Raw genomic sequence first — 8783 nt, 5'->3', positions numbered from 1 at the left:
TCATGGACAGTACTGTGTTAAACTTCTGTACGTTTTCCAGAAGTATCTCTTTATTTTGCACATGAGCCAAAAATTTTTTATAACAAAAACAAAAGTTAAATTACGACTTGGATTACGGACAGTAAAATTACAGTTCAGTACTTCGTGTAACCCCCACGAGCATTCAGGAGAGCACGTACACGTTGAGGCATGCTGTTCACGAGATTTGCCAAGGTTTGGACAGGAATCGCTTGCCATGCAGTGACAATAGCCTGCTGCAATTCACGCACAGAGGTCGGCTGCTGGCCCAAGTGGTCGATTTGACGCGTTAATTCTGCCCAGAAGTTCTCGATCAGATTCATATCCGGGGACATGGCAGGCCACTCCATATGCTCTACACCACGGTCAGCAAGAAAGTGTTGGATCATGTGAGCACGATGAGGCCGTGCATTGTCATCTTGGAAGACAAAGTTTTCTCGAAAGGCTGCACGAGCAAATGGAAGCAATGTTTCTTCCAGAATGGCCCTGTGCTTGAACTGGTTCAGGTTTCCATTCAGAACAACCAGGTCAGTTTTGCCCCCTGCATGAAAAGCAGCCCAAATGGTCACCCCACCACCTCCAGCTTGGACTCTTGGCACTATACAATCTTTGTTGTAGGCTTCATGCACTTGTCTGCACACTCGGATGCAACCATCTTGACGATAGACCAGAAATCTAGACTCGTCACTGAAGATCACGTGATTGCAGTGTCCTGGCTGCCATTGGCGGTGCTCTCTGGCCCACTGCAATCGGCGCTGGCGGTGTTGTCTGGTCAGGCGTGGCTTTCTCAGGGGACGCCTGGCACGATAGCCTGCTTGAACCAGTTGTTCGTTGACTAGCCTTCTGGATACAGGCACATTTGTCAGTTGCTACCACTCAGCCCTAAGCCGATTAGCTGACTTGGTACGGCCTAACCGGTGCAGCTGGTGATCATCCCTCCTTGTGGTTCTGCGGGGACTTCCTGGCCTCGGTATTGGAGTAGGGACACCCCTCTGAGCATTTCGTTTCAGGATCTTTGACACCTGACCTTGAGTGATGCCATACTGCCGAGCAATAGCACGCTGTTTCATGCCGTAATTTCGTAAAGCCAGCACTCCATGACAAACAGCATTGTCGAGTTGATGGACCATCTCCAGAGGAAGCGGCAATAACTTTTGGAGACATGCAGCAGTTGTTTTCCACTAATACAGAACGCAACAACCCTTGTATACCCGACTGTGAAGCCAATCATCAAATGTCCGTACATTTTGCCACGCCACCTGTGATATAATCCTGTTGTTGACTTCTTGCTGCGACAGACAATCAGTGACATGGTTCTTTCAACAAATAAATCACCAAAGTGTAAAAGAAACTCACTAGATTGATATACTGAGTTAAGAAAGGAAACCCAAGTCAAGAAAAAAAAAAAATTCCATATTAAATGCCAAGTCTGTAAATTGCCCCCGACACGATGGTAAAGAGTTGTTGTGCTTTCGGATGTACAGCCCGATTTCATAAGGGATCGGGCTTGTCATTCTACCGTTTTCCGGACGACACAACGCTAAAACGGATTCATGGCTGCCTTGACTGCAGCTTTCAGGTGAGAATATGGCTCATGAGGTTGTTACCTTCGCTTGCGAAGTGAAACCAGGATTAGGCATTTGGTTACATACATGTGGAGTACGTATGGCATACGTGTGGCATACTTGTGGAGTGTGTGTGGCATACGTGTGGAGTGTGTGTGGCGTACATGTGGCGTATGTGTGGAGTGTGTGTGGCGTACTTGTGGAGTGTGTGTGGCGTACTTGTGGAGTGTGTGTGGCATACGTGTGGCGTGCGTGTGGCGTACTTGTGGAGTGTGTGTGGCGTACGTGTGGCGTACATATGGCATACTTGCGGCGTACGTGTGGTGTACTTGTGAAGTATGTGTGGAGTGTGTGTGCTGGCGTACGTGTGGCGTATGTGTGGCGTACTTGTGGCGTACGTGTGGAGTGTGTGTGGCATACATGTGGCATACTTGTGGCGTTCTTGTGGCGTACGTGTGGCATACGTGTGGAGTGTGTGTGGACTGTGGAGTGTGTGTGGCATACTTGTGGGTCCACACGGGTCCACGGGCAGATGCCACAGCCTCAGTTTCTCGCAATACCGCGAAAACGCCTCAACGGGCAAGCTACGGGCGTAAACTGACAGGTCTGTCTGATCAAACGACAGCTTTCCTGCCATGTTGTTTATGCCACCCAAGATGGCGGCCGGAACCGGTTGCCATGGACGACGCTCACGCGATGCAAGGCCTCTATCGGCTGGATATTATCATTTATTGAAACGAAGACGTTCTTTGTCGGGTTTGTGTGAAGCAACCAGAAGGCCTAGAGAGCTGCGGGTGGTCTCGTTAGTTAGGCCTAGATCCTATCTCGTTTGTCATGAAGTTGTAAGTGTCTGTGATAATCTGGTGGACTGGGAGAAGAGATCGTGGGAGACCATCGGCCTGTTAGGCCACTTGTGCATGCGCAGTGTTGACGCGATCGACGCATTGGAATGTTTGACGGTACGGTGAGGCGATCTCCAGAACGCAATGGCAATCTATAATACTAGGGCATGCCCGTACTATATATATATCTAAAATTATATCCCCCCCCCCTCTATTTACATGAAATGGTTTGGTCCAAAGCGAACGGCTTGCGAGTACGGTGACAATCCCCCCCCTCTATTTACATGAAATGGTTTGGTCCAAAGCGAAGGGCTTGCGGAGTTTGGTAAAGAAATCGCCATAGCGTGCACAAACGCGCAGGAAAGCGAAAGAATCGCAAATTAGTTTTAATTAGTTTTAAAACATAGTTTAACGCCAACATAGTTTGCCAACGTGAAATAAATGAATACGCTCTCAAATGTGCCGTCCGAGGCAGAGTCTGTTCGGCACGTTCGGCACACGTGATAGCTCGCTGCTCTCTGATTGGTTGAATCGTTTTTTGGACATAGCTCGGTAACTACTTGTCCGATTAATATGAAACCTTGAAAAGGCACATCCTCGGGTCTCCAGCAATATACCTGGCAAGTTTCAAGTATATCGGACCGGTAGTTGTCGTGAAACAGCGGTCACAGACAAACACACAGACACACACACAGACACACAGAGATTACTGGAATTATAGATAGATGCTTGAAGAACATAATAATTTTCAGAATAAATACATTTTAAAATAACTTAAGCTTGTGTTCATTATTTACAAAAAAAAAGGCCTACAAGTCCCATTGGCTGTCTTTAATTTCTCTCTGGACAGCGCCACAGCAGATGAGGAGGACCGCAAGGCATGAGGACACAAAAAACAACACCTATATATGTGCAATCCATGCTTTTCAAAAAAAAAAAAAAAAAAAAAAACCGCATCGCCGCATCAATTCTGGAACTTTGGTCTGACCAGAGACCAGCAATATATATATTTTTGCCTATACCTGTATTCTTTCTGCATGGCCTCAGGTATACGTCGACAGTCAGCTCTGTTTGGCCCGTCTGTTTTAGGCACTGGTGGATCCTTTATGGGCACTGGGGCTGAAGGGACACTGGTATACGATTCTGGCAACTGGGCCAAGGTCTTCTTGGAGGCAGTCTGGGTATCATCACAACCCTGCATGGCCCATTTCACTCCACTGGTGTCAGAATTTGGATGCTGAAACAGGGATATGCCTGTTCCATGGAATGAATCATGAGCAGTTGTCGAGCTTGGGTTGTGGTCTATGTTATCAACTGCAGCAGTTGTGAAGAAACCACCTCTCAGATGAGGAGGGGCAGACTGCTTTCTCAGTCTCATAGTGTTGACAAATCTTGTTTCCTAGATCAGTGGAGATGCTCAGCATTCTGTCATATGAGATAGACAGTCCTAAGTTGAACAGAATGTCTACAAGATCACGCTTGCGTGTCTTTGTGTGAACCATCACTCCTAGATAGACTGGCAGGGGTGTCTCTCATTGGCTGTGTGTTGTAGCACTTGCTGTAGTAGAGGTCTCCCGACGGCACACAAAACTGCTGAACATCAACAGCTGTGTGATGGTAAGTACTGGTTGAGGCACTGATGTGAAACTTGCTTGTGTTTTGATATTTGGCCCGTTCAGGATCATAGATACTAGTGCAGAAAGGGAACTTGGTAACGATTCCTCTTGGCACTGATCACCAAATGAACCACTGAATCTTGTTTTCATTTTCAGCATGTCTCTCCGAACTATGTTAGCAGCTCTTGTAAGAATTACGGCATCACTGTCAACATCATATTCACATGCTTTTTGTAAAGCAGGACCAACATCCTCATTGCAAATAAGTGCAACCTCTTGGCCCTTTGTTACTGCTATCATGTCTGGAAAATAGGCCAAGATTAGATTCTTAAGCCTGGTGGAGTGAACACGTCCAGTGAGCTCAGTACCAAGCTGTTCCAGTCTGCTTGTATACAGTTTGACCAGGTCTGACATATGGAATACTGCTGCCACTCCACTGTCCATGCGAACTTCCTCAATATAGGAAATCAGTCCAGCTAATGCAATGCCATGGTTGATGGAATCAACGTCAGTCTCTTTGGATGACTTTGTTTCTCATGCTCTGTTATACAGAGAGACCATGCATTTGACATGGTACTTGACCTCCTGTGCAATCAAGTCACCAGCACTCAATTTGGCCAGCAGATACTTGTCTTCTAGTTGAAGGGCACATTTCCTGACCCGAGCATCGAGGTCAAATGTCGATGCTTCATGCAATGTCTCCCCAGCCTCAAATTCACTACAGAAGAAACATTTTGTAGTAAGAGCTGAAGACTGCCTCATATTCAGACGGGCGAACTTCTTGCTCACTTCTGTACTCGTACTTTCTTTGGCTGATGATTTTCTTTTCTCCGCATGATGCAGCTTGGTTTGTTGAATTTCAGCCTGCAAGAGTAATGAAACTTAGCCTTTTGATGCTGCAGTGTTGCCTCAATTCCATCACCATCATCCAGTTGTGAGATGTATTGCGAGGGTATTGCTCTTGGTAGACAGCCAATCCTGCCAAATACCTGAAGATTGCTGGCTATGGTTCTGTAACCTGCTCCCTCTGTGCCTCACCTTGAATTAGCTGGGCGGAGCAGTGACTCGGAAGTTTCTTCCTGACACAGAAAACATGTGTCCCAGTCTATTGGACATGCTCCACTGGATGTCCCTGCAGGCTGCTGAGGATCCATGATCTTGTGTACTTTCACCATTGTTCACCAGGATATTTAGTTTTACCACCACCAAACACTAATTAAATGTTGGAAGAATTCACAATGTAGATTGACGTAGCAAATGAGTGAGGGTCATCACCTGCAAGCAGAATAAACAGTATGTAAGTAAGCATCATTCCAGGCCATACATACATATATACAGATGGGAAAACAACACATAATACCATGATTATACTCATTTTATTACATGATCATGACACCTGGAAGTACTTCATAAGGTGTGTTCCCACCTGTTTGGAAAAGTGGTTGTCACAGCCATCGTGGAGCAAATTTGCAATGGCCCTATAGCCAGTTTTCTTACTCTGGACATGCCCTAGTCACCTGCCAAATTTCATGCTTTTATCATCAAGTGTACAACACCTTCATATATTTCACATATCTGCTGGAATATGGGCAGACCATTTGAATCAGTACAATTTTACGTGAGAATTCACGCCGGGCCGCCAGAGCACAGTTGCAGACCTTCTGTGAAGAGCAGTCGTTTCACCATCAACGGTTCAGCAGGTAACAGACACCGAACCTGATCTAGTGCAACTGCCTCAGGCACCCCTGTTAGTCAGGGCCCTTAGGGATATTTTGGGGCCGTTTGGTTCAAATTCTTCCAAAAGCACCAAATTTGGCCCAGATGTTGCCCATGCCATACTCTTTAGATTTTTGACGGGCGCCAAGACGGGCGCCCGGGGGCCCCATATTGGCGAAATACTAAATGGCCGCCACCCGGATTAGAGGAAAATCAGTTAAATAACCAAAAGGGTTGGAATCATGGATTTTTTTTTTGTTTTTTTTGTATACAAGATCGAGGCTCGTGAAAGAGCGAACATTAATCACACAGAAAGACAAACAGACAAACCGACACATCAAACAAATAACATCGGGAGCGGTAGACAAGATGGGGAGAGAGGGGATGCCATACCACTTTTCAGGGGTTTTCGAGGTCGAGGAATCCAATTATGATGTTATTTTGATGATTCGAGGTCAAGGTCAACCCTCAAGGTCATCTTAAAGGTCATTTTTGAGTCAAACATGTCGGTTTTTGAGTTTTTTGTCAAGATTTACGCGAGGTTCACCATTTTATGTTTCTGGGTTGGGTAATCGAACTCTGACCTTATTTTTGACAATTAGAGGAAATATTTACATGTCTATTTCCTAATTTTCAGGCATATGCAGTTCATCAGTCTAATTACAAAGGTACGGATTTTGATGTTTTATGAACTGTATGCCATATCCTTGTGTTTAATTTTTGTGCGATCATGATCCGGGTTCATGTATACATGATTGTATCCATGTCATAAATATGACGTCATAGGTCATGTGACCTGGCGGCCATATTGGATTTTATGAAAACCATAAAAATGGATCCCTGCCTTCATTTTTCGATCGATTCATTTTGAACTTTGACCACTTATAGTACGCCATGTGATTGGATGCATATCCTAATTATGATGTCATGGGTCAGGTGACATGGCGGGATGGACCGGTATGGTCCCCGGATCATTCCACCCTTGGCGCCCATCAAAAATCGAAAGAGTATGGCATGGGCAACATCTGCGCCAAATTTGATGCTTTTGGAAGAATTTGAACCAAAATATCCCTAAGGGCCCTGACTATGTCGACTGTTCACTTATGTCACCTTGGAATGTCACCATGGAATGTCATGTTGACTATGTCACCATGGAATCACTTAGGAAAGGTTCCCAGGATGACGCTCTGTTTACCACGCTCCGTACCTACATCAGAGGGGGGTGGCAGTCCAACGTGGAAGGGGAGCTGTTACCCTACTACAGAGTGAGTGCAGAATTATCCTGCTGGGATGATGTCTGAATTGCCGGGGGTCACGGCACCTTGATTCCAGCATCTCTTAGAGTGCAGGTTTTGCGAATGGCACATGCGGGACACCTTGGAGTAGTGAAAGTTAAACAGTGCTGCAGGAACATTGTCTGGTGGCCCACCATCGATCACGACATCGAACAAGGATTGCACTGCATGTCTCCTCAGCAGAAAATCCTCTCCAGAAACTCGTCCTCTCCTCTATCCTCTCTCTCTCCTGTATCTCCAGAATATCCTCTCCTCTATCCCCGGTGCAGTGGCCATCCGCACCTTGGAAACACCTCCAGGTGGACCTCTGTGGAGAACTGCATGGTGCACCAGCCCATGCCCATTACCTTCTCGTGGTGTATGATCTCCATTCAAAGTGGCCTGAAGCTTTGCCGCCAGGGTCAGTCACCACTCAATTGGTTATTCAAAGGCTTGATTCATTGTTTGCCTGGTGGGGTCACCCAGATATCATTACCACAGACAACGGGCCCCAATTCATTTCTGCTGACTTTGCAACTTACTTTTGGAGTTGAGAGAGACATTTCCGCTGGCAGAGAGAGCTATCAAGCACATTAGAACAGCCGTATACCATCCTCAAACTAACAGTGATTGACAACCGGCTTGCACACACACCTGCACCTCCAAGGGTTCCTCAAGTTGTTCAGCGACCTCAAATGGCTAAGCAACAGCCCACATGGATGAAGGATTATGTGGTTGGCTAATTGTTTTTTTAAAGGGGAGGGAAATGTTATGTTTGAAATTCACATGTTGAAATTCACATGTTGTAATTCACATGTAATTCATAATGGGAATTCACACGGGTATGGAAGATCTTCCAGGTTGATCGCCTTTTGCCCCTCCTGTTTTTTCTGGCCCTGGACCCTCTGAGCAACCTCAATGATGAGCAAGGAAATGGATACACTCTAACATCTAATAAGAGAGTGTCCATAGAGACAACAAAGGTGACACATCTACTGTACATGATGATTTAAAACTCTTTGCACCAAATGACCAATAATTGGCAGAACAACTCAAGTTAGTGAAACGGTACTCCGACGACATCCAAATGGAATTTGGCCTAGATAAGTGTGCCATGTGCTCATTCATACAAGGTACATCAACAAAAACGGACAACATGAAAGTCAACATAGATACAACAATATGGGAACTAGACAACGAAGCATCATACAAATAACTCAGGGTATAAGAGGACCACCAAATATGTCACAAATAAATATGCAAAACAATTGCCAAATAATACCTGCATAGAATGAAGCTGATCCTGAAAACATACCTCTCCCTGAGAAACGAAATTAAAGCCAATAACCAATGAGCAATACCAGCATTCCAGTACAGCTGCGGAATAATAAACTGGCCACAAGCAGAAATCAGTGAACTAGACATCAAAACAATGAAACTCCTCACCATCCACAAAATGTTCTACAAAAATCAGTGCATCCCGAAAACGTCCTTGTCCAGACGAGAAGGAGGTATCAGCCTCTTGTATGCAAGAAGGAACTCTTGTATTCAAACACGAACACAGCAAACCAGAGAAGGTATCCTTATCCCACTAAGCAAAAAAAAATTCCAGAGATAGTTGCAAATGGAAAATGTCACACATTAAACCGAAACAGCAATGAATAGAGCCCCCAGTGACGGGAATCTACCAGGAAAAAAAACAAAACAAGTACGGATACATTCAAAGTACACCGCCCTCATGCCAAATAAATA

The sequence above is a fragment of the Myxine glutinosa genome, chromosome 1 (genome assembly GCF_964187855.1).
Source record: "Myxine glutinosa chromosome 1, kmMyxGlut1.1, whole genome shotgun sequence".
In the NCBI taxonomy this organism is placed as follows: Eukaryota; Metazoa; Chordata; class Myxini; order Myxiniformes; family Myxinidae; genus Myxine; species Myxine glutinosa.
The sequence above is the reverse complement of the archived record's forward strand: the minus strand, read 5'-3'. Positions refer to the sequence as shown.